The following is a 25,595-nucleotide window of genomic DNA, read 5'->3' on the forward strand; positions in this document are numbered from 1 at the left end:
GAAAAATCAAGTTACATATTTACAATATCCAGTAACATGGTTTAAATGTTCCCATTCCAGAAGGAAGAGGGGCGGGTGTAGACATGCTGAAAGGAACAGTAAAAGACTGAACCCCAGTCTGGCAGACATTTAATCCTGTACCTCTGGCCCCAAAGGGTCATCACTATGGCCTTGCTGGCTTTAGCATGTATGGCCTCTCTTGGGCTGGCTCTACCTATTGCTTGCAGCTTTCCTCGGCGGACGTCCTTAGTCCCAGCATCCTCAGCTTCCTGAACTGCAGCTCAGGCACTCTCAGAACCTAGTTCATCCCTCGGCTGCTGATAGAAATTCTCATCCTGGAACACAGAACTGAGTCTCACAAGCTTTCTTCTGGAATCTGACTAAAAGTTTCTATGGCCCACAAATTTATTTATGTTCTGCATGCCTACAAAAACCAGTCATGCAGATAACAATAGGTTGTCACCAACTTGAGCAATGGCCAGGCCCCACCAGATGGTAGAGACTGTGGCCTCTGAATAGCTAACCATAAAGACTCTTCTGTGGGTGACCCTTGCAAGAACTCTTCTCAAAGTTTTTCAAGTGATTGTACTTCTTCACACCTTCAGAGCCTTGAGTCTCTGATGGATGGTGTCTGGTTAGCTCTTGAGATGCCCTCAAAAAACCTGTGGTCCAGGTGCACAGAACTTAGTTGTTTTTGTTTTTGTTTTTAAATCTCTTTAACCCTATCTTCCCTGAAGGTAACTTTAACCATACACCTTTTTCTGACAAAATTGCAAAGTTTTCAAGTCTTTCCACTCTTTCATTCTTGGGGGGGTTTTTTTGTTGTGTTTTTTTTTTTTTTTATGAGACAGGATTTCTCTGTGTAGCCCTGGCTGTCCTGGAACTCATTCTGTAGACCAGGCTGGTCTCGAACTCAGAAATCCACCTGCCTCTGCCTCCAGAGTCCTGGGATTAAAGGCGTGTGCCACCACTGCCCAGCTCATTCTTGATTCTTAATGTAAACCTGGCTAAAGCTAGCTAGGAATAGACTAAGTATCAAGCTGTCTTAAAATTCTCTCCATCTGGGCCAGGTATCGTGTCTCATACCTTTAATCCCAGCACTCGGGAGACAGAGGCAGGAGATCTCTGTGAGTGAGTTCAGGCCAGCCTGGTTGACAGTGAGTTCCAGGAGAGCCAGAGCTGTGTAGAGAGAAACATGTCTCACAGAAACTTTTTTCTCTATCTGATTAATTAGTCTACCACCTTTAAATTTAGCCTTCTATAAAGTCTCAAAACCTGGGCAAACTGTAGGAAACTTCTTTGCCCCAGTGCAGCATTGTCTTGCTGTGAAGAAAAACCATGACCAAGGCAACTCTTTAAAAAAACAACAACAACAACACTTATTTTATTTCATTTATTTTTGCTTTTCAGGATAGGGTTTCTCTTTATATCCCTGGCTGTCCTTAATTCACTCTGTAGACCAGGCTGGCCTTGAATTCAGAAATCTGCCTGCCTCTGCCTCTGAGTGCTGGCATTAGAGGTGTGTGCACCACCATGCCCAGATAAAAGGAAGCATTAGTTAGGGGCTTGCTTATAGTTTCTGAAGGTTAGTCCATGATCATCACGGTGGGAGCAGTCAGGCATGGCCGTAGAGCTGAGGGTTCTACATCCTGATCCACAGGCAGCAAGCAGAAAGAGAGAGAGACTGGGACTGGAGTAGTATTTGAAATCTCAAAGCCCACCCCAAAGTGACACACTTCCTCCAACAAGGAGGTATAACACTTCTTAATCCTTCCCAAATGGTTTCACTAACTGGAGATCAAGAACTCAAACATTGAGTCTATGGGGCCACTCTCATTCAAATCACCACAAACATGGATGGTCTCTAATCCTTTGTGAGTCATGTTCCTGTCTGAAACTTCCTGAACAATTTTTATTGTTCACAGTTCTAGCAGCATTCTGGACTTCTGCACTCTCAACACTGTGGCTCCCTAAACTTTGCTTACATCACCCTAGGGTTTCTCCATTACTTCTCCAGAATTTTCCAGATTCCACAGGTCAGTTCCAAGTTTCTAAACCACATGGTCAGACAGTCCTGGCAACGCCACCTGGCAGGTATTCTGTATTCGTCAGACTTTTCATCTCTGTGACAAACGCACCAGGGAAACAGCCCAAAAGGAAAGATCCGGTTTGGCTTGCAGATTCAGAGCTTCCCTCCCCTGGTTCTGTGGCTTCTCAGTCAGAGCCTAGTGGCAGTGGTTGAATGAAGCAGCTTACCTCATGGTGGCCAGGACAGAGAGGAGACAGGAAGGGTCCAGGTGTGAGGCATAACATTCAAAATCATGTGCCCCGCGACTTTTTGTGACAGTTTGAATAAGATGTCCCTTGTCCGAAGCATTGATTCCCAGATGGTGGCTGTTTGGAAAGGATTAGGCGAATGTAGCCTCGTTGGAGGAGATGCTCAAAGGAGAAAGCAAAAGACACAGTCAATAAGACAAAAAGGCCACCAACAGATTGGGAAAGGATCTTTACCTATCCCAAATCGGATAGGGGACTAATATCCAATATATATAAAGAACTCAAGAAGGTGGACTCCAGAAAATCAAATAACCCCATTAAAAAATGGGGCTCAGAGCTGAACAAAGAATTCTCACCTGAGGAATACCGAATGGCAGAGAAGCACCTGAAAAAATGTTCAACATCCTTAATCATCAGGGAAATGCAAATCAAAACAACACTGAGATTCCACTTCACTCCAGTCAGAATGGCAAAGATCAAAAACTCAGGTGACAGCAGATGCTGGCGAGGATGTGGAGAAAGGGGAACACTCCTCCATTGTTGGTGGGATAGCAAGCTTGTACAACCACTCTGGAAATCAGTCTGGCGGTTCCTCAGAAAATTGGACATAGTACTACCGGAGGATCCCGCAATACCTCTCCTGGGCATATATCCAGAAGATGTCCCAACCGGTAAGAAGAACACATGCTCCACTATGTTCATAGCAGCCTTGTTTATAATAGCCAGAAGCTGGAAAGAACCCAGATGCCTCTCAACAGAGGAATGGATACAGAAAATGTGGTACATTTACACAATGGAATACTACTCAGCTATTTAAAAAAATGAATTTATGAAATTCCTATGCAAATGGATGGACCTGGAGGGCATCATCCTGAGTGAGGTAACACAATCACAAAGGAACTCACACAATATGTACTCACTGATAAGTGGATATTAGCCCAGAAACTTAGGATACCCAAGATATAAGATACAACTTGCCAAACGCATGAAATTCAAGAAGAACGAAGACCAAAGTGTGGACACTTTACCCTTTCTTAGAAATGGGAACAAAACACCCATAGAAGGAGTTACAGAGACAAAATGTGGAGCTGTGACGAAAGGATGGACCATCTAGTGATTGCCATATGCAGGGATCCATCCCATAATCAGCTTCCAAATGCTGACACCATTGCATACACTAGCAAGATTTCGCTGAAAGGACCCAGATATAGCTCTCTCTTGTGAGACTATGCCGGGGCCTAGCAAACACAGAAGTGGATGATCACAGTCAGCTATTGGATGGGTCACAGGACCCCTAATGGAGGAGCTAGAGAAATTACCCAAGGAGCTAAAGGGAACTGCAACCCTATAGGTGGAACAACAATATAAACTAACCAGTACCGGGGAGCTCTTGTCTTTAGCTGTATATGTATCAAAAGATGGCCTAGTCGGCCATCACTGCAAAGAGAGGCCCATTGGACTTGCAAACTTTATATGCCCCAGTACAGGGGAACGCCAGGGCCAAATAGGGGGAGTGGGTGGGTAGGGGATTGGGGGGGTGGGTATGGGGGACCTTTGGGATAGCATTGAAAATGTAAACGAGGAAAATACCTAATTAAAAAAAAAAAGGAGATGCGACTTAGAGGCTTCACTACTTCCCACCACCCCCACTGTGCTCTCTGCCTCCTGCTTTTGGGTCAAGATGTGAGCTCTCAGCTGTTCCTGCCACAATGCCTTTGGCCTGCCATCAATGACTCTAACCTACTTAAATTCTTTTATAAGTTGCCTTGGTCGTGATGTTTTGTCACAGCAATAGGAAAATAACTGCAACATCTGTGTCACTCAGGAAGGCTTCACATCTTCAAGTTTCATTATCTCCTAAATTAGTGCCACCAACTAAGCACCAGGCTTTGGACCCGTGAGCCTTTGGAGGACATTTCATATTGAAACCATAATGTTTCTCAACCATAGGGGAATGAAACTGGAAACCCACTGTTACTCTGTTGACATTTTTAAAAATGTATTAAATCTTTGATGATTTCATGCAATGTAGTTTGATCATATTTACCCTTCAGTCCTCTCCCCAGTTCCTCCTAGGTCCACCCCCACGCATGCATCAATTTTGTTTTGTCTCTGTCTCTCTCTCTGTCTCTCTGTCTGTCTCTGTCTCTCTCTCTCACACACACACACACACACACACACATAAACCCATTCAGTCCAATTTGTGCTGCCCATATAACTCCTGGATATGGGACCACTCACTAGAGTGTCATCAACCTACCAGGAACCAAACCCTTAAAGAAAACAGACTCTCCCTCGATAAGAAGCCATTAATCATCCATTGCTCCTCAGTTAGAGGTAGGGACTCAGGAACTCTTTCCCCCATGCTTGAATGATGGCCAGCTTGGTCTGTGCAGGCAGCCACAGCCGCGGTGACATTGAGTGCAGTGTTGCTGCACATGACAATGTAGTAAGTCATGTCTTCACTCTGCTTCTCCCCAACCTCTGGCTCCGACAGTCGTTCTGTGTCTTCTACAATGGTCCCTAAGCCTTGGCATATGAGACAGATGTCCCATATGCTGACAAAATTTAAGAAACTCAAATACATGGATATAAAAACACTTAAGAAAAATAGAGACGAGAAGGAGGTGGAAGAGGAGGGAAATGCACTCCTAACTGATATAGTGACATCAACCTGTGTTGTCCTAGGAAGACAGCGCAAGCTCAGAGGTTTGGAACCAGCCCAAACAAGACAGACCCTGTCTCTTTAAAAACAAACATATTCCCAAATAACCAGTGTGTAAGAGGAGAAGTTAAGTAATATCTTAAGACGGATGAAAATAAAGATACAAAATGCCAAAAATATTTGGGATGCACCTGAGTTAGTGTTTAGGAGGAAATCTAAAGTTTCATAAGGATACATTAAAAAAAAAAATCCTACCTTAAGACCATGAGAAAAGGGAAGCAGGCAGCTCCTAAAAGAAGCAGAGTATAAATTAACATAGGAATCAAGGAAAGTTGGACACTGTAGGTCAGAACTTAGAGGGCTGAGGTCGCTGGCTCCTAAGTTTCAGACCAGCTACATAGATCCTGGGTAGGCAGGGGAGGCAGGGATGGTGGACGGAGAAAGAATGAATGAAAGACAAACAGGCTGGAGAGATGGCTCGGTGGTTAACAGCACTGGCTGTTCTTCCAGAGGTCCTGAGTTCAATTCCCAGCAACCACATGGGTGGCTCACAACCATCTGTAATGGGATCTGATGCCCTCTTCTGGTGTGCCTGAAGACAGCGACAGTGTACTTACACACATGAAATAAATAAATAAATAAATAAATAAATAAATCTTTTGAGAGGGGGGGAAGGACTAGAGGAAGGGGGAGAGTAGAAGGAGAAAAGGAAAAAGGAAGGAATAAAAACAGACTAGAATATAGAGAAAAATCAAACTGAATGTCGGTTCTTGGTCTCGTGTAGCCCAGGATGGCCTCCAACTTACTATATACCTGAGGATGTCCAAGAGCTCATTTCCTACCTGAATTCTGAGATTGCAGACCTGTGTCACCATGCCTAGTGCTTCATGGGGTTCAATTGGCTCCATTCTTCTGGTCTTCCCCGAGGGACAACATCATGACAACAGGCATGAGTGGAAGAGAGGCTGGAAGGCCTTTGCCCTACTGACCAAGAAAACAAGAAAGAAGACTCAGATGGCCAAATCAGAAATGAATGGGAGAAGAGGGGTCCCAGAACTGAAATGTCTGAGACAAGAGGATTAGCCTGAGGTCTAGCCTGGGCAATATGTGAGACCCCCATCTCAAAAGACAAGAAAAATAATAATGAGAGAGAGAATTGGTCCTTTTCTGAAGTGTCTTCCACAGGCTCCTGGACTGAATTCCTGGCTCCACCTTCTATTTTAGGAGGTTCTAGAGGCTTCAGGAAGTAGGGCCTAGCTGGAGGGTGCCGGTCACTAAGGGGCCTTGGGGCTTTCTTTTTTAAATCTATTTTGTCTCAGGCCTCTCTCTCTCTTTCCTTCCTAAGGTAAACAGCCCTCTCCTCCACATAGTCCAGTTGCCATGATGCTCTGCCTCATAGAAGCCTAGGAGCATGGACCCAAGGCCCATGGCTTCAACTCTCTGAAGCTAAAACTCTCTCTTATGTTATTTCTGTCAGGTATATGGGGGCATAATGATCAGGTGACCAATATAGAATGGCAGGTCACTGCCTGCTTTAGTTAGCGTTTTATTGTTGTGGACAAACACCACATTATGCTTTAACATAATTTTTAATGGTCCCATATTTTCTGGGGATCCAGAAAAGAATGTATTCTCTTTTTTTAAAATTAGGTATTTTCCTCATTTACATTTCCAATGCTATCCCAAAAGTCCCCCATACCCTTTCCCCCCACTCCCCCCCACTCCCCTACCAACCCACTCCCACTTTTTCGCCCTGGCGTTCCCCTGTACTGGGGCATATAAAGTTTGCAAGTCCAATGGGCCTCTCTTTCCAGTAATGGCCGACTAGGCCATCTTTTGATACAGATGCAGCTAGAGTCAAGAGCTCCGGGGTACTGGTTAGTTCATAATGTTCTTCCACCTATAGGGTTGCAGATCCCTTTAGCTCCTTGGGTACTTTCTCTAGCTCCTCCATTGGGGGCCCTGGGATCCATCCAATAGCTGACTGTGAGCATCCACTTCTGTGTTTGCTAGGCCCCGGTGTAGTTTCCCAAGGCAACTCTTATAAGGACACCATTTCATTGGGGCTGGTTTGCAGATTCAGAGGTTCATTCCAGTATCATCAAGGCGGAGCATGGCAGTGTCCAGACAGGCGTGGGGCAGGTGAAGCTGAAAATTCTGTCTTCATCCAAAGGCAAACAGGAAAAGACTAGCTTCCAGGCAGCTAGGAAGAGGGTCTTAAAGCCCACACCCACAGTGATACACCTACTCCAAGGCAACACCTCCAGACAGTGCCACTCCCTGGCCCAAACAGTCAAACCACTACATTCTGCTCCCTGGCCCCCAGAGACTTGCTCAAACATATGAGTCTATGAGGGCCATACCTACACATGGAATAATGCAAAATACATTTAGTCCTACTTCCAAAGCCTCCATAGTCTATAGCAGTCTCAACAATGTCCAAAGTCCAAAGTTCAAAGTCTCTTCTGAGATTCATCTAATCACTTAACTGTCATCCCCAAAGAAAGACAGGGAACCAGCTGGGCAAACGTCAAACTCTGCATCTCCATGTCTGATGTCCAAGCAGTCTCCAGATCTCCAACTCCTTTTTCATTTTTGTTGACTGCAACAAACGTCTTTCTCCTGGGCTGGTTGCACTCCCTGTTGGCAGCTTTCCTTGGCTAGTATCCCATTGCTCTGGCATCTTTAATATCTTGGGGTATCCAAGTAAACTTCAACTTTACAGCTCCTTGTTCCAATGTCTGGGATCTACCCATGATCTCCTGGACTCCTCCAAAGGGCGCAGGTCACTTCTCCAGCTCTGCCCTCTGTAGCATTCTAGGCTCTGGTTGACCTACTCCACTGCTGCTGCTGTTCTTGGTGATCATCCCATAGTGCTGGCATCTCCAATACACTGGGGTCTTTTGCTGCAACTAGGCTTCACCAATAGCCTCTCATAGGTTTTCTTTATGGTGCCAAACCTCAGCTTCTTTGCATGACCCCTTCAGTCCTGGGCCATCAACTGCAATTCAGACTGTACCTTCACCAATGACCTTCCATGGCCATTCACAGTGCCAAGCCTCAGCTATTCTTCATAACACCTTCATGCCTTCAAAGCCAGTACCACCTGGGTGACTCTTACACATTACCAAGTCCAGGTGCAACAAGAGGTACAACCTTGGCTATCTCTGTGATCTCAGAAAACACTTCCCAGAAGATTTCACCCCAGTGATGCTGGTCTCCTCCTAATCACCACTAATTCCTTAGCTCCTGCTACCTAGGATCAATTGTCCCAGGAGTCCCTTCTATTTTTTTACTCTAAAGCCAGTGCCACATATTCAAAACTTCTGAGTTCTGTTGTCTAAGCCTTACTATCTTGAACCTTGTACTCAGTAGATTGACCTTGAACTCAGAGATCTGCATTCCTGTCTCCTGGGATTAAAGGTGTGTGCCACCATGCCTGGACCTAAATTTAGCTGGGTAGGATCTTGCCCCAAAGCCCCACTCCCTTAATCTGTTATGTCCTAGAACACAAGCTTCAGGTCCATTCTACTTCCTGATGTCGCTTCAATACTTAAACCACATATTTTGTATTTTTCCTTTCTCAGCTTGCTCCTTTTCAACTTTTGTCTTCTAGACTCAGGATTAGATTCACAGGGGTGCCCTAAAATTCTGGATTGTAGTTCATTCCAGATATAGTCAAGTTGACAACCATGAATGACCATTAAACTGCCATCCTTTTTTAAAAAAAATATTTATTTTATATATATGAGTACACTGTCACTGTCTTCAGACACACAAGAAGAGAGCATCGGATCCCATTACAGATGGTGATGAGCCACTATGTGGTTGCTGGGAATTGAACTCAAGACAGTCAGTGCTCTTAACAGCTGAGCCATCTCTCCAGTTCTACACTGCCATCTTTGAAGGAATAAACTATAAACAAATACCATGAGCCAGGTAGTGGTGGCCTCACACCTTTAATCCCAGCACTCGGGAGGCAGAGGAAGGCGGATTTCTGAGTTTGAGGCCAGCCTGGTCTACAAAGTGAGTTCCAGGACAGCCAGGATAGTTTTCACTATACAGAGAAAAACCCTGTTTTGAAAAACCAAAGAAGAAGAAGAAGAAGAAGAAGAAGAAGAAGAAGAAGAAGAAGAAGAAGAAGAAGAAGAAGAAGAAGAAGAAGAGATGAAACAAGAAAGACTAGCTATGAACAGCTAACTGTATGATAAGAAAATAGAAAATATATAAAATGGGCAGATTTTTTTTTTCTTTTGGTGTTTTTGAGTCAGAGTTTCTCTGTGTAGCCCTGGCTGTCCTGGAACTCACTTTGTAGACCAGGCTGGCCTCGAACTCAGAAATCTGCCTGCCTCTGCCTCCCGAGTGCTGGGGTTAAAGGCGTGCGCCATCATGCCTCGCTGGGCAGATTTTTAAAAGACAATTCTGATGCTTTCAGGAGCTGAAACATGGCCTCCTTGTTAAATTGACTGGGAAAGAAATAGGAGTCTATATCAATCTACAGCAAGTAAAGAGACTGAAATAGTCATCCAACCACATACCTACCACCACCACCACATAACAGCAATGGGGGATTCTAACAGACCAGTAGGAGAAAGTTGACCCCACAGCTTCACAGACTCTTCCAAAAGCAGGAGAGCAGGAGAGCAGCACTTCCCACTTAGCCTTCTTAGGCCAATGTTAGATACCCAAGCCAGAAATCCCCACAAGTAAAACAAAAACAAAAAACTGTAGCCCACATCTCTGTTCATATGGTTACTAAAATCCCAGCAAACTAGGTCTAATTCATAAAACTCTACCCTGAGACCAAGGTCGGTGAGATTCGCCACAGGAATTCAAGGTGGGCTCAGTATCTACTCAATCAACCCTGTTCTAACACACTGCATCTACACAGCAAGAACAAAAACCCCGTTCCTCTCAAAAGACAAAGCTTTTGGCAAAATGTTCTTTCATGCTAAAGTCAGCGAGGAGGACCAGAGGGCAGGTCCTCAACTTGATGCAGTGATCTAGGAAACCCCACCAACACCTCACTTACTGAAAAAATGGTAGAAAATAGGGGTTCCCCTAAATCAGCAGCAGCTGCAGCAGGTGTAGCTTCATCCTTCTACCTGGCGTTGCACCGAAGGGTCCAGCCAGGAGAGCTAGACATGAAACCAAGAGTCTATAGTAGCTCCGGGTTTGGAAAGGAAGAAGTAAACTGATCAAAAACCCCAGTAAAACACAAATTTCATCTGAGTTGCAGGCTACAAAGTTAAAGATCTAGCAGAAGTGAGCATATGTGCGCATGCGCAGGAGACACACCTTCACTAGGAGAGGCTACAGTATCAGGAGTGTGAAGGCAGCTGGGCACCTTACTGCAACTCCATCTCAAAACAATAACACCACACACACACACACACACACACACACACACACACACACACACACACACCACTGAGGAGTAAATTATTGGAAGAAGGGCAAACTTCATAGTGTGAATACACAGTGCGACAGAAAGAAACGAGATGGGAGAAACTGATGGACGGACAGAGGGCCATGGGAGCACTGACCATGGGCATTTGTCAGAATGTTGTCACTCTGCACTTCAACCTACACAGGGAAAACTCACCCGCGGGCTTTTTGGTGCTTAGGAGTCACTGTTTATCTCAGTTCCTGTCCGGCAGGAATCCCCACAGTTTAGCTGCTTCCTGCAGCTCGAGGTCTCACGTGGGTTCCAGGCATTTCAAGATCTGATCAGAGCAAAAAGATCCACTGGCTGCCATGCAATTGATTGTCAGGCTTTGTTTCCTTGCCGGCTGTTAGCCTGAAGCCCTCAGGTCTTTCCTATGTCTGCCAGATTCCTTCCCCCCACCCCCATCCATTCAAGCTGGGGCTTGCCTGCCCCAGCAGGAGCCATCCAAGAGAGAGCCTGGGTTGTGCTTGTTACTGTTTTATTTTGTTTGGAGACAGGGTCTCACTATGCATCTCTGACTGGCCTGGGACTCACTCTGTAATTCAGACCGGCTTAGAGCTCACAGAGATCTGCCTCTACCTCCCAAGTGCTAGGATTAAGGGTGTGTACCACCATGCTGGCGAACGTTTCTACAAGGAGTTTCGTTTCGTTTTGGCTTTGCTACAGAGTTTCTATAACCCAGTTTCAGAAGGTCATCTCCTTGCTGGTGCCTGGTCGCTCACTCTAAGCAAGTCTCGCAACCCTCTCCTACATAAGGGGAAGGGATTACAAATATCTTGAATTCCGGACGGCCTGCAAGGATCACAGTCACCCTGGAGACTGTCATGGATGACAGCCTGTTATTCCCCTCCTCACCACCAGGGTGGCAAAATACTCTGCTGCAGGCGTATGGCTTCATTTGCTATGTCAGCATCTTCTTATTGAGCTATAAGCGCCACATACACACAGGTAATGGGCCACTTAACCAAACAGTAGTTGAATGGATAGCTTTACACACACACACAGTTACATTTTTGCTTATTATATGTGTGCAGTTGTATTATGTACACACACACACACACCGCATGACACACATGTAGAAATCAGAGGACATCTTCTAGGAACTGACTCCTTCCTTCCATGATAGTGGTCTCAGGGATAGAACTTGAGTCACCCAGGCTTGGCAGCAAGTACCTTTACCCACTGAGCCATCTTACTGGCCCTGAAATTATTTTTTTAAATTAAATTATATATTTTTTACAGTGATGAGGAGTACACCCAGGGCCTCACACACAATCAACGTCCCTCTACCGCTGAGCTGCATCCCATCCCTAAAAATGCTGATTTCTGAACACACAGTGAAAACGCCTGGTAGCTTAGGTAAGAAGGTGTGGCGTGCTTTGTAGTTTGATATTTGTCTGCTTGTTTTGCTGTTTTGAGATCTAATGTTAAGAGAATGTCACTCCACGAGACCACCTTAATCCTTTCATGAGGATATATCCTCCTCCAACCTCTTACACTATACGCTGAGGACCAAGCCTCCTTGTGAATTCTCTGGGCAGGGGTGTGGGAGGAGTCATGCTGAAACGCACCACATGTGCGGCATTATGCTCAACACTTGCAGAGTACTAGCACACTTCATCTAGTATTTAATGTGGCTATTTTCAGAGTTTTCTGCATTACAAAAGGCATCTCAGTACCATGGACAATTATTCCACGGATAAATTCCCATGGGGGAGGGGTGGTATAAAGTGCTTGCCCCTCTCAGGCTCTGAACACCTGGCCAGTGCCACTCCAGAGGGGACAGGACACCCAGCTCCTCCCTGCTGCCCAGCTGTGTTTGAATCTGTCCTGGTTCTCCAGCCATACCAATCTGGTCTTCTTAGTCTTTGTGTTGCTTTGTCATACGTTTCTTGGATGACTTACACAAATGAACATTTGTTGCTTGCTTAGGGGTGATTTGTGGTTTGGTTTTTTTTTTTTTTTTTTTTTTTCTTATGGAATTGTTGGCATCTGGCTCTTTTCCTCTCCCCCACTGGCAGGCTGATTCTAATCTTATTGATCTGTACGGGCTCTTTATACACTATGAAAATACGAAAAGCAAGCCATTGTGTATGTTACAAATGTCTCTTCCAATTTTGTCCTCTGTCTTTTATTCATTATCTTAGAAAATATTTTTTTCATAGAAATTTCAGTTATGAAAATAGCATTTGCTTGCAGTGAGGAGTTCACACAGCACAGAGAGATAAGAGCAGAACACAAAGGCCTTTCTCCCTACCTTCATGTTCTTTCCTCAAAATGACCACTCCAAGTCAGGGAAGATGGTCCATACCTAGAATCTGAGGCTAAAGCAGGAGAGTGGAAGCTTGGGACCAGTCTAGGCCACCCACTGCCATTAGCAAGCACATTAGAGACCACAAGACAAAGAAACTGAATCAAGCAACCGTGAGTCCCATGTTCCTGTCCCATCTGCTCCACCATGCTTAAACCAAGAGCTGACGCTGCAAAATCTCTTCACCTGCCATAGCAGACTCCAGAACTGTGAACTAATACGAACCTCTTTTCTTAATAAGCTACCAGTCTCAGATATTCTGTTATAGCAACAGAAAATGGACTAAGACAGTATTCACCTATTGATATGGGGAAAGTCCACCAAACCCTACAGAATGAAAAATCTATAATAATATCCACATCCTGATCTGGGGTAAGAATAAAATAGACTAAACCTGAGAAAACATGTAGTAACATTTAGCATTGGTTATTCCTGGTAATGAGTGAGATTACAGACATTTTATCCTTTTATCTGCATTTAAAGCCCTTCTATAGTAAATATGTTGTGCCTATAGTAATAAAAGGTAAATAAAAAGTTTTTTTTTTAAACTTTCTATTGTGAGATTTGCCTTTTTCAAGTTTTGTTTTTGCCGTTGTCCAGGATTTGGCTTTCTGCACTGCAGGCTGGACGATGTGGCCATTTCCTGCTGGAAGGGTTGTTTTTTTCCAGGTTGCCTGAGAGGCTGAAGGTTTGGAACAAACAGGAGCTGCCCACTTCTTAGCCGGGCAGCCCCCTAGGTCTGAGTCACACGCAGCCCTGGATTGCCGGCCTCACACGCTCGCCCTGTGGCCCATGCAGGCCTCGTGCCCCGCTCCAAGCTGAGTGGAGCCTCCAGGCCTGTGCACGTGAGAGGCCATTTCTGAGATGGAGCTTCCGGGGGCGAGTCTGCAGGCCTACAAGCGCCTAAGGCCAGAGAGCACCAGCATGTTTTCTTCAGCCTCTCTGACAGTTGCATGAGTTAAGATGGCCTCATTTTCGCTCATCAGATGTTAGAGCATCTCATTGAGTTTCTCTCATTTACCGCCAAAGAGACCTAACTAATAGAGCTTGGAGCCAGGTCTCCTGGGAGGTCCACAGGTAACCTTGCTCTGCTGTGAAGAATGGAAGCCACTGCTCAGCCAGCTCCTGACGCCAGGCTGGGCACAGCCTGGGCTATAGTTCCCAAGCAGTGGGCCAGTCTTGCTGATCTTTCCCTGTGCAAAGTCCCTAAAGACTTTCTAAAGTCCCCCATGCAAATCTCTCCCTGTAAGAAGAGCAAGCTGTGGGACTTAATTCGGGGGGAAGTGCTTAGCGTCTGCTTCCAAACGTCTTAATGTTTCTCCTATGGAAGAACATTCATGTACCTTTTGCCTCCTCTGCCAATACGCTGCAATGTTTAAAGAATGTTTTCTCAAGTCCCGTGTCATGGTGCACACCTGTAATCCCAACACTAGGAGGCTAAGGAAAGAATACACACACACACACACACACACACACATACACATATATATATATGCCTTTTCCTAGAACTAGAAACTGAATTCTTATCAAATATATGAATTGTAGATAGCTCCTCCTCCCATTCTGAGCCTGTCTTTCTTTTACTTGCTTAATAGTGTCTTTTTAAAAAAAGTTGTACCCAAAGATGACCTTGAACTTTAGATCCTTCTGCCTCTATCTCCAGGACTCTGGGATTAAAGTCCTGAGCCTACACACCTTCTTTAAGCAGTTCTGGGGAATCAAAACCAGGGCTTTGTGTACTCTGACAATTGAGCTACATTCCCAGCCCTCGATAATGGCGTTTTTAAAAAAAAAGATTTGTTTGTTTGTTTGTTATGCATATGAGTAAACTGTAGCTGCCTTCAGACATACCAGAAGAGGGCATCCATCGTATCCCATTATAGATCTACCATGTGGTTGCTGGGAATTGAACTCAGGACCTCTGGAAGAGCAGTTAGTGCTCTTAACCACTGAACCACTTCTCCAGCCCAATAATGTCTTTTGATACAAAGAAATTTTAATTTTAGAGTAATTCCAGTTTATATAGTTTTTCGTTTGTGGCAAGTGACTTCTGTGTCCTTTGAAATCATTGTCAAAGTGAAGGTCTTGGAGATCATTTTCCACAGCTTTGAGAAAAAGGAATATCCTGAGACTGGAGATACCAAAGCAAGAGAGGAAATAAATGGGAAACAGAGAGGGAGACCAGGATAGGCAACCTGGCTGAGAGGTGTGCCCACCACCTCCCAGTGGTCACAAGGGTCACTACCCCCAAGAACCCAGAGCCTGGAAGTGGGGTGGGGCAGAAACAGGAGAACCCTGGCACCTAGGGCCCCCTCACACACTCCTGAATGACCCTCAAGGACAGCGACCCCAAAGGGTGACAATGACTGGATGCCTGGTCTCAATTTGCTATCTGTACCTCTGAGCCCCTGACAAATTGTCAAAGGAGGAACCGTCAGGAGGCACCTCTCACAGCCTGCATGGTAAATTCCTGCTGCCATCACATGCCCAGGAGACTCTAGGAGCAGTGGGCATCTGCAGTGCTTGCTGATGGTATCTAACCGTTCGTACTTTTAGGTTTCTCACTCTGAGATACATGCACTTGTGGGAGAAACCAGTGAAGCTCCACATTCACACGGTGGCTTTAATCCCTTCTCTGTTCCCACTGCAGGACAGGAAGCTGAGGGCGAAGGCCACACTATTGCTTTGACCTGAACATGGCCAGGCTGTGCTTGGCTTGCAGCCGGTTTGGGCAGGAAACACTTGTTGCTGGGAGCCCCAGACCCTTTGTGTCTGGGTTGCCAGGGCAAGGGCTTCCAGGAGTACCTCTCTGGGTTATACTAGTCCCTCCATGAGGACTGACATCTGGGTCTCACTCATTCTACAGCCCCAGGGTGTCTTAGAAAGAAAGTCCATTTTCATGTTTTGTGGTTTTTTCCCAGGTTTGGAACCCCAGCAGCCTGCTTGACCCCACAGCAGACTCAAGTTGAATCCCAGGAGCCATGGGAACCCAGTGTCGCTAGCTTCTGACCCTGAGCTAGAGAGTCACATCCACTGTTCGTCTGGGGTGTGGGCTCTGTGTACCTCCTTGGGGGAAAGCTGGAGTTTTGTTCTCAACAGCCACTTGTGAGAAAAATCACACACAGAGAGCAAAGTAAACAGAGCCCAGGGGCAAAGCCATCATTCAACAGCAGTAGGGCTATAGCTTAGAGGCTAGTGGGGAGAGGAAAGAAACCAGGCCTGGGAGGAAGAATCTGCCAACACTGAGCTAGGGGACTCTGGGGTAGTCCAAGGAGATCAGAAGTCCACTGCATTCCCCAAGATTAATCAGCAAAGCAGGGCCAGAGCTGAGGGCAATGCTCTTTAGTATCTCCAAAGCATTTCTTTCAAAAAAAAAAAAAAGGTCTATTTATTTATATGTGTGTCTTATCTGCATATATGTCTGTGTACCAGGTCTATGCAGTGCTCATGGAGACCAGAAGATGGTGTTGGATTCCCTGGCACTATGCACTACTCTGTGGGTGCTGAGAATTGAATCTGGGTCCTCTGAAAGAGCAGCCAGTGTTCTTAAGCACTTGGCTATCTCTCCAGTCCAGTATTTCTTTTTGAATTATCATTGTGAGGACAGCCGTCATCCTTCCTCTTTTAGACTCTGACTTTGGCTGTTGCCCAAAGAAAGAAGCAATCATCAGCCCCCAGAGGACACTGTGGACATCCCCAGTGCTGCTTTGGGATGGTTAGTGTAAACCCCTCAGAGTCCCCAGGAAGAGGTTAGAACCTGGAAAACACTGACACAGGAGGAATGGGCACCGGGCAGGAAGAAACGCAGAGGGGGATCAGCACCTGGGAGAGATGAGAACCGAAAGGACTAAGGCTGTGGCACTACAATAGTAAGGGCCTGTGGTCAAAGATGGCCTTGTAGGGATGAGGAGGAGGGAGGCCAGAGAGGCAAGCTGCAGGTTGACTATGCTTCGGTGTGTGAGGTGTTACCCACACTCCTTTGAAAGTGGTAGGGCCCCTGAGAAGCCCAGGGTTTCTGAATGACCTCACGCTGTCAGGAAGCTCCCACTTCCTGTTTCTAAGAATAAAGGTAAACAGAGCTGCCTGAAGGATCTTCTGGCAGCTCCTGACCCGACCCTGCAAGCCTCAGCTGCTGGTGGGGCTTTCAGTTGAGTCTCCTGGCTGTTAAAGCCATCTGTAGCTGCCATGCTCCTTGGGGTTTGGGTTGGACTCTCAGAGACCTCCTTACCGCCTATCTAGGCTGTCCCAACCGCTCAGAAAGAGCTGAACCCTCTTCTTGACATCCCCAGCCAACAGTGGTAGCCACCATGTTCCTGCCTGCTCAGCAGCCCTTCCTCAGCGTCTGAACCTTAGCTGTCTATTGGGAGCCCCACCTCTGCTTTCAAAGAGCGGCTGCCCTGTACCAGCTGAAGGAGGGAGGGCAGGGCATTAGCCCCTCACCCGGAAAGCCTGGTGGCTCTTGATTAAAAGCTGGCAAAGAGAATTTCTTTTTGAGGAAGAGGTCATATTACTACCTGGCAGCCATTGTGTGTGTGTGTGTGTGTGTGTGTGTGAGAGAGAGAGAGAGAGAGAGAGAGAGAGAGAGAGAATCATTGAATCATTACTGAGGCAATCTGTGTTCACTGTCTTTTCAATGGAATGAGCCAGTGATTTCTTGTTTGTGTATCAGCCAGTTTGATCAGAGTTTCTGTCCCAGGGACAACACTCTGGTGGATCCAGGGAGCCTCTTCTGGAAGACCACCAGGATGTGGCTTGGTGCTGGCTTGTCATGGAGTCCTAAGTAACCTGCTCACAAACACTAAGATGTGAGTAAGCTAGGGAAGTGAGCCCTGGCGGCTGGGTGAGACTGCAAGCCTGTGGGTGGTCTTTGAGGTGGTTCAAGTACAGCCAGAGATTTCCTGAGGCCAAAGCTGAATGAGACTCACAGGACTAGCGGGCCTACCTTGAGGCCCAAAGGGACAGGCATTACCCAGGACCCAGCTCTCAGACAAGCTCTGTCTACTCAGCAAATACCAGGAAACAAACGAAGCCTTGTCTCTCGCCCCCAAATCAGACTCAGACCCTCGAGCCGCAGCAGTGAGTAGCTTCCCCCACCCCACCCCCAAAGCCTCCCATGGACAAAGATTCTCCTTAAACAGAAGCTTCATCAACTTGGAATGGACCAAGAGACCCTGGTTCTGCTTGTATATCCTCAGGTACCGCAGTGCAAAAGGGGAAACTGAGGTCTAGAGAGGAGTCGTATTTATCAGAATTTGCTGTGGCCTGAAGTGTGACCCCACCAGGGATCCAGGTCCTGGGCCAGGCTATGTCTCAGCAAAGCCCACGCCTGAGGCCTGTGGTGGAGGAGGGTGGCCGATGGTTAAGTGAGTTTCCGAGGTCAGGGAGCAAGGACTGTCTGTTCATCACATGCCAGGGCTTTTGTCCCCAGTCAGGATAAAGGATTTGACAGCCTCACAAAAAGAACTCGCAGTTCCCAAGGAGCAGGAGGGATCTCAAAAAAGAAGGTGACCCCAGACAGGCAGGCTGTGCTGAGCTGAAGGACATTGAGCACGTGGGGGTTCGGGCTGTGGCCAGAGCTCCATAGCTCCGCAGATGGCAGGTCAAGGAAGTTGGGTTGTTGTGGGGATCCCCCACCCCCTTCCTTTACAGCTCTACATTCTGGATGTGTCGCTCCAAGTCTCCCGTTAGTGGGAACATTCTAAACGAGGAGCCAAAGCAAGGCGTCTGTGAGCGGAGGCATGGGTTTCGGCAGGGGGATGACTGTGAGCGTGATCTCAACTTTGGATGCTACTGAGAAGATGCTTTTCCATCGCTGCAAATTCCCTCAGCCCTCCACCTGCTGGACCAGCCAGACTGAGCTCCCAGGAAGCCACTCCTTATTCCTGTATGCTGCAGGTACCCACTCCAGAGGGCCACAGGCGAGGCGAGGCGGGGCAGGGCACATCACGGCACAGCTGCATCTTCCTCAGCCTCTCTGGTGACTCAACTCAGTCTTGTTTATCTGAAGAGGCAGAGAAGCCCCTGGTGGCTTTCTTCTTGATGGCTGGTTCTCCGTGTCTGAGTTGATTGAGGTTAGTTGGCTGTTGTGGTTTGAATCTGAAACATCTCCAAGAGGATTGCTTTGGATACAGGGTCCTCAGTTGGGAGACACTCCTTTGGGAGTGTCTGAAAGCTTGGGGGGTGGGCACCCTGGAAAAAGTTGCTGAGACTCTGGTGTTAGCACAAGCTCCACCCCACAGTTTCTTGGCAATAGCCAGGTAAGCCTGACTCACTATAAAAGGGGCTACTTCCCCCTCTTCACTCTCTTGTACCTCTCTTGCTCTTTCTCTGCTTTTCTTTCCCCCTCCCCATCCCCTTCCCCCTCCCCTCCCCATCCCCTTCCCCCCCCACCACGTGCTCATGGCCCACCTCTACTCCTCTACTCTTCTACTTCTTCTCTCTCTCTCTCTCTCTCTCTCTCTCTCTCTCTCTCTCTCTCTCTCTCTCTCTGCCTTTCTCTGCCTCTACTACCCTCTTGACTCTCCTCCCCATGCTCTTAATAAACTCTATTCTATATTATACCATCCTGTGGCTGGTCCCTTGAAGAAGGGATACCTCAGCGTGGGACCACCTAGGCACCCCCGTTCCCACACCTCACCACATCTCCATAGAACATATCCTCCCTCTCTTTATCGTTTTATAAACACATTGCTTGGTCCTTAGTGTATTATTCCTGGTTTCTTCTTGTCATTCTGTTTCCTGGTACACTGCGATGTGAATGATGAATGACCTCTACCACTAAGTCCTACTACCATGAACTTCTGGCCCACGCTTCCCAGACATGATAGGCAGAATCCTCTGAGACTGTGGACCAAACTAAATCTTTCATCCTTCAGGTTGTTCTGTCAGGATTTTTGTCACAACAATGCAAAATACAATGCTAGGCATGGTGGAGCAGGGGTTAGAGGCAAGTGGATCTCTGTGAGTTCAAAAACAGCCTTGCCTGCATAGTGAGTTCCAGGACAGCCAGGGCTACACAGTGAGACCCTGTGTCTTAGTTTCTATTGCTGTGATGAAACACCATGACCAAAAGCAACCTAAGAGGGAGGAAAGGGTTTCATATAACAGTTCATTATCAAAGGTAGTCAGAACAGGAACCTAAGGAGGGTGCTGCTTACTGGCTTATTCCCCATGGCTTGCTCAGCCTACTTTCTTATAGCACCCAAGTCCACCAGCCCAGGAGTGTGCCCATTCACAATGGCCTGAGCCCTCCCACTTCAATCACTAAATAAGAAATTGCCTTACAGGCTTGCCTACAGCCTCATCTAATGGAGACATTTTCTCAATTTAAGTTCCCTCTTCTCAGATGACTCTAACTTGTGTCAAGTTGACATAAGATTAGCCAGTACACCCTGTCTCAGATGGAAACAAAACACAACAAAACAACAATGCTCTAGGTATACAGCTCACAATACTATACCAATGGGCTTGGCTGTTCAAGCAGGGGCCATAGTGTCCAGACTTAGTCTTAGTAAATCCCTAGGGCTGATCTTTGAGGCAATGTGGTGGTTTGAATATGCTTGGCCCAGGGAATAGCACTATTTGGAGGTGTGGCCTTGTTAGAGGAAATTTTAAGACCTTTATCCTAACTGCCTAAAAGCCAGTCTTCTCCTAGCTGCCTTCAGATGAAGAGGTAGAACTCTCAGCTCCTCCTGCACTGCCATGCTCCTGCCTTGATGATAATAGACCGGACCTTTGAACCTGTAAGCCAACCCCAATTAAATGTTGTTCTTATAAGAGTTGTCTTGGTCACGGTGTCTGTTCACAGCAGTAAAACCCTAAGACAGGCAACATCACAAAGATTTACTAAGGAATAGACCTGACTTGGGTCAGAGAAAAAAGGAACCAGAACAAATTTAGTTCAGTAGGACAAGGCATACATGCATACACACACACACACATACTTATGCGGCTCTGCTTCATCTGAGCTGAGAGATGCCTCAGTAGTAGAGAGATCATTTACATAGCATGTGTGGTGCTCTGGATTCAACCCCCAGCACTATTTAAAAAATAAAAAAGATGCACAGACAGGTGTGTGGGAAAGGCAAGAGTCAGATGGCAACCCGGAGTGGTCTTGGTTCTCTGGGCTCAACTCCATGCTCTCCTCTCTCCCCTGATGCTTCATAGAGAGCTCAGCAGGTCCCAGCCCCAGACTCTCCAGACTTATTAACTCTGCTGTACTCTGTCCCTGAAAGTCTCATGTCTGCTCACACAAAGAGACAGTGGGACACAGTGTTTCTCCTCTGTCTTGTCCTTGTAGGGCCACCCCTGCAGTGGAACTCTCTGGTGGGGTCACTCCTGTCTCCACCTCTAAAATTCTGACTCACACATAGGACCAATGTGCTCCTCACAGCGCTGCAGGTTTGGGACATTAGGCAAAAAAATCAGGACAGAGCCAGGTGTGGTGACACACCAGCAAACCCAGCGTTTTTGGAGGCTGCAGCAGGAGGGCTGAGTGAGAGAGCAGCCAGGGTCGCATAGTGAGACCTTATATCAAGAAACCAAAGTGGATTAGCAACAAAGTCACAGTGGGTGAAATGACCCTTGAGACTATCCAAGGACTGTGGTGACAAATGTACCCTGTCAATCAGCCCAGCCTCTCTGCCATTTGTGTGCAGTGGCTCCTCCAGAGGCCCCTCATCTCTCTACTCTGAGGTTCCGAGAGACCTCAGCGTCCATAGCCCCCGTCACACTCACCGAGTGAGTGAGAGGGCCAGGAGAAAGCACCATGACCTTTCTGAACACCCCTTTGTCATGGCAAGCACGTGGAGGGGTGTGACCTCATAGCTGGTATCGTCAGACATAGACTGGTCTGAGAAACAGACCTTGCAGATCCTGAGGGCTCTGAATAAAGGCATTCCAAAGCAGCAGACGGGACAAGAAGCCTGAAGGTCAGGCATTTCAGGAGGCTCTGTTGCTTGGCCGCGCAGCAGGTCCCCAACCCCCTCTCCTTCCTCAGCCAGTGTCAGTCTACGTTTTATAACCTCACACTGGAAGCCTCGTGGACACAAAACAGCTGCTGCAGCCCTCAGACATCAGAAGCACAGACATGCAGGAAGCGTCAAAATCAAAGGTCCCTCGTTTTCAGTATTTTATTTTTTAAAATGCCCCAGAAAATTTCCTCTTATACCGCATTAGCTAGTTTAGTGAGATGTCAGTCTGGGCTGCCTGGGAAGCTAGGAAAACCAGCAGTTGGCAAAGAGGAAGGACACTTGGCTTAGTCCGGTCATGACTCATGCACTCGGCCGGGGTACTTTGCTACCTGAAGCAAACTCCGGCCTGTTAGCAAAAGGTGTGCTTGTCAGCAGTGGGGAGGGAACGCTGTTGGGTAGCCAGCTGGCAGCTCGACTCATTTCCTCAATTAAACATGACACTCCGCGGAGTGCCTGTCATTACTCCCATTTTACAGATGATAAAACAGAGACATTTAGGAACTTTCCTGAGGTAACACAGGTGCCTGGGGGTTCACCCCAGGTCTGTCTCTATCAAGCATGCTCCTAATGCTCACTGGGGGACCTGCTATACAGGTGCCCCTTACAACCGTGAACATTATGAGGAAGAGCTTCATTGTTTCATCTTTGTATCAAGCCAGTGTCTTGGAATGGATAGTGATCTACAGAGTTACTCTAAGCAACCATTCGGTTTTGATACTTGCTGCCTTGCAACTTATTTGAAAGCACTTGAACCAGGCCTGCCACTGTTAGTAATCCACCCGTCAGCTCTGTATTGTTTTCCACTGGTTCCTGCAGGTTCCTGAAGTCCTGGGCACACTTCCAATGTAAATATCAGCAAATGATGGAAATTTGGGGGAAGGAGAAGAGGGTGAAAGACCAGTCGAGGCCCAAGAGTGTCAGTTCCTCATTAACTTTGGAGCCATGGAAAGTTCTTTGTTCCTGCTTGCTGGCTTCTTGCCTCCAGGATCTGGGTGGGTATTACCCTGGGCCAGCTTCCTGCTCAGAACACAGACAGTCTGGCTAACAGAAGCCAGAGCCAAGCTGGGTTTTTGAGAATAGACTTGGAGCCAGGGGGTCACCGCTCAGGAGCAATAGCCTGGTCCCCTCTGTGGGTGTCCCCACCATCAGTTCCAAGGTGACTATGACAGGGAACTCCCACATTTCTCACTTCACATAGAGAAAAGTGGGGTTCAGGGACACAGCGCATCTGTTCACGGCCACACAGTAGCGCTTCAGCGATGGCCTTTGCAGGTGGAGCTCCTCCCCGTAGTCAAGGGTGACTGGTAGGATTCGTGGCCACCTCAGCACTTTCCCAGGCTGTAACTCAGGGCTCAAGAGAAGAGTCAGGGTGTGTTAACAGCCCAGCCACACAGGGCCAAGTGCTCTGGTACAAATATCTGGCGGTTTCCATCCACAGTGCCACAGCTAAGAGCTGAGGCTCAAGGTCCAGAAGGCTGGGTGAACTTCCTGCTCTACTGTCCACCAGGGTGTAGCTTTGCCTCATCTGGTGTAGAGAAGTTGTCCTTTGAAGGATAACAGTGAAGAGGCCAGCTCTTCTGAGACAGGAGGATGGCAAGTTTCAGGCCAGCCTGGCTGAGGAGACCCAGTCTCACAACAAGGTATTTAGCTACCTAACTAAGCAATGCAGCAGCAGCAGCAGCAGCAGCAGCAGCAGCAGCAGCAGCAGCAGCAGCAGCAGCAGCAGCAGCTTAGATCAGGCCCCCTGAGTTACTAGCTGTTGTTCTTCCCCACCCTGAGACCCTGCCTAGAGACACACTCCCCACCCCACCTCCAGCAGCTGCTCTGGTGAATAATCCACCAAGAGGGCCTGGGTTGATTTGGATATGCAACTGAGGGGCGTGGCCCCAGGGAATTTAAGGCAAATAGAACTCAACTTGCAAATTCTGATATTTTCATGGAGTGTGGTTGTTGGAGGCCAGAAAACACAGCCCCAAGGGAGGTCCCTTTCACCCAGATCCAATGACATCCGCTGTGGGCTAACCACTCCGGGAGTCACCACACTGAGTAGTAATAGATTCCCCTACTCTCCTGAGCCATAAGTTGTACCATCAGGGAAAGTCCCCTAGAGAGGTAGAGGACATTCCTAGGTCACACAGAGCCAGCTCTGGGTCAGGTCAGAGAGTTCTCCATGTATCTGCTCTGAGTTGGCCCAGGGCCCAGGCATCAAGTGTCTTGGACAAAGAGCCTGGCCCTGCTACGCTGAGGACCTGCCCACCTTGGTCAACTTTGCCCACATCTCTGAGCTCCCAAGCTCTACCTGGGAACCTAGAAAGGACCCAGGGCACTGGGGGTGGGGGGTGACCTGGCAGAAACAGAGCCCAGGCACTGAGCCACAATGACAGGATATCCCCAGGGAGCTGGGCTGGCTGCCCACACAGGGAACACCAGGGTGGAGACCTGGCATAGCTAGACCAGAAGGCCCCAAAGGGCACAGAGAGGGAAAGTCAGGACAGCTGGTCCCTCCAGGCAGTGAATGGCCCAGCATTGTCATGGAAAGTGTGACCACAAGCAAGAGTGAAGCAGAGGAAGTGGGGTGCCCACAAATAGAGATGTGAATTTTTTCCACTGCCCCATTCTGAGAGCCAAAGACACTACTTTTTCCTGGGGGGCCACATAACCACAGTTCACTAGCGATCTTAGAGTTAGACCTGGGTCTTTCCCACCTGCTATCTGGCTGTAGGTACAGAGTAGAAGGGGCTTCCCCAGACTCTATAGCCAGCACTGTGTCCAGGAGAACCCAGACTGGCCTAAGGACTTGACCAACCACCATCTCCAGCCCTAGCCTGGTAGAATCCAGAGAAAGGCCTACCCTGAGCCCCTCTCCAACTCTGCACTCAGGGCCTGACTCTTAGGTTCCCCAGAGGCCTCCTCTCTGTTCCACATGACAAGTTCCAGTTTTTAAGCCACGGCTCAAGGACTATAAGTTTGGCCAGTACGACAATTTCCAAGGCAAATCAGGGTTCTGTGTTAACTCACCTCCTGTGGAGGCAGACTCAGACTGGTAAGGTGTGCCCCCTTCCTGCCAGGAAGCCCCACCATTCTCATTGCCACCATGCTGGTAGTTGGAGTCCATAACTCGCCAAGAGACAGTGCCTTCGTGACAGGCACTAGGGTGGGTAAAGTGTATGGAGCCAGGAGAGAACCTCGAGAGCTGAGTAGACGTGGGCACGTTCCAGCTCCTCTCTGGGCCTTAAGCTCCCGACGTCATGATGTGATTGTGATGTTTGATGTAGCCCACGATATGAACCCTGACAGACTTGATGCTCGTTCACACCCCTCCCACCATCTCATCTACTCCACCCCCACCCCACCCCCCACCCCACCCCACCCCATTGCATTGGCAAGAATAGAATTTAATTAACATCACTGAGAATCCAATAGGTGGTGGCTCAGGTGTGGAGATGTGAGATGCACTCCTCCTTGCCCTTCAGAGCTCTAACAGCACCACCCCACCCGTGGCCTCCACCTTAGCCAGTGCTCTGTGCATCGTGTTTGCCTGAACTCTCACTGGTGGCTTCCAGTTGGTGTGTCCCTCCATGACAGGTACCATCTAAACCACACAGGTTGTCTCAGGGACAAGCCGAACTAAAGGCCATTACAAAAATCACCCTCCAGGAATGAGGGAATGTCCTAAGAGGGTTAAATGGCAGAGAAGACTGGTCTTCCAGAGAAGGTAACAGTGTAGACAAGGAGAAGGAGAAAGCAGATCTTGGAGAAGAAATAGAGACTGGTTGGTTGGGCTGGAATCTGAGGTAGCAGAAGGGCAGGGGTGTGAGCTAAGCCTGACAAGCTATCCTGGAGGACAAGCAGGGGAGCCGACCTTACTGGGAAGACCACAGGAGTCAGGGAAGGCTCAGCAAAGGAAAAGCCGCCACACAG

The 25,595-nt window shown here is 47.7% G+C and overlaps 2 long non-coding RNA genes across 5 annotated transcripts; one reads left to right on the forward strand and one right to left on the reverse strand.

The window, feature by feature from the left end:
• Positions 1-1,537: 1,537 nt before the first annotated feature.
• On the reverse strand, positions 1,538-10,758 carry Gm34704. 4 transcript variants are annotated; one of them, XR_879998.1, is made up of 6 exons: positions 10,548-10,758; positions 5,785-5,926; positions 5,198-5,231; positions 2,634-2,662; positions 2,257-2,439; positions 1,538-1,649 (listed from the first exon to the last, which is right to left on the reverse strand). It is a non-coding gene; the product is annotated as a predicted gene, 34704 (long non-coding RNA). The 4 variants fall into 4 exon arrangements; XR_388834.2 differs by lacking the exon at positions 1,538-1,649 and having other exon boundaries at positions 1,705-2,439; positions 5,785-5,923; XR_879997.1 differs by lacking the exon at positions 1,538-1,649 and having other exon boundaries at positions 1,705-2,439.
• A 6,020-nt stretch (positions 10,759-16,778) lies between these two features.
• Gm34793 lies at positions 16,779-18,147 on the forward strand. The gene is made up of 3 exons (XR_388835.4): positions 16,779-16,849; positions 17,399-17,507; positions 17,756-18,147. It is a non-coding gene; the product is annotated as a predicted gene, 34793 (long non-coding RNA).
• The last annotated feature ends 7,448 nt before the right edge of the window (positions 18,148-25,595 follow it).

This window comes from Mus musculus, chromosome 11, assembly GCF_000001635.26.
Source record: "Mus musculus strain C57BL/6J chromosome 11, GRCm38.p6 C57BL/6J".
NCBI lineage: Eukaryota > Metazoa > Chordata > Mammalia > Rodentia > Muridae > Mus > Mus musculus.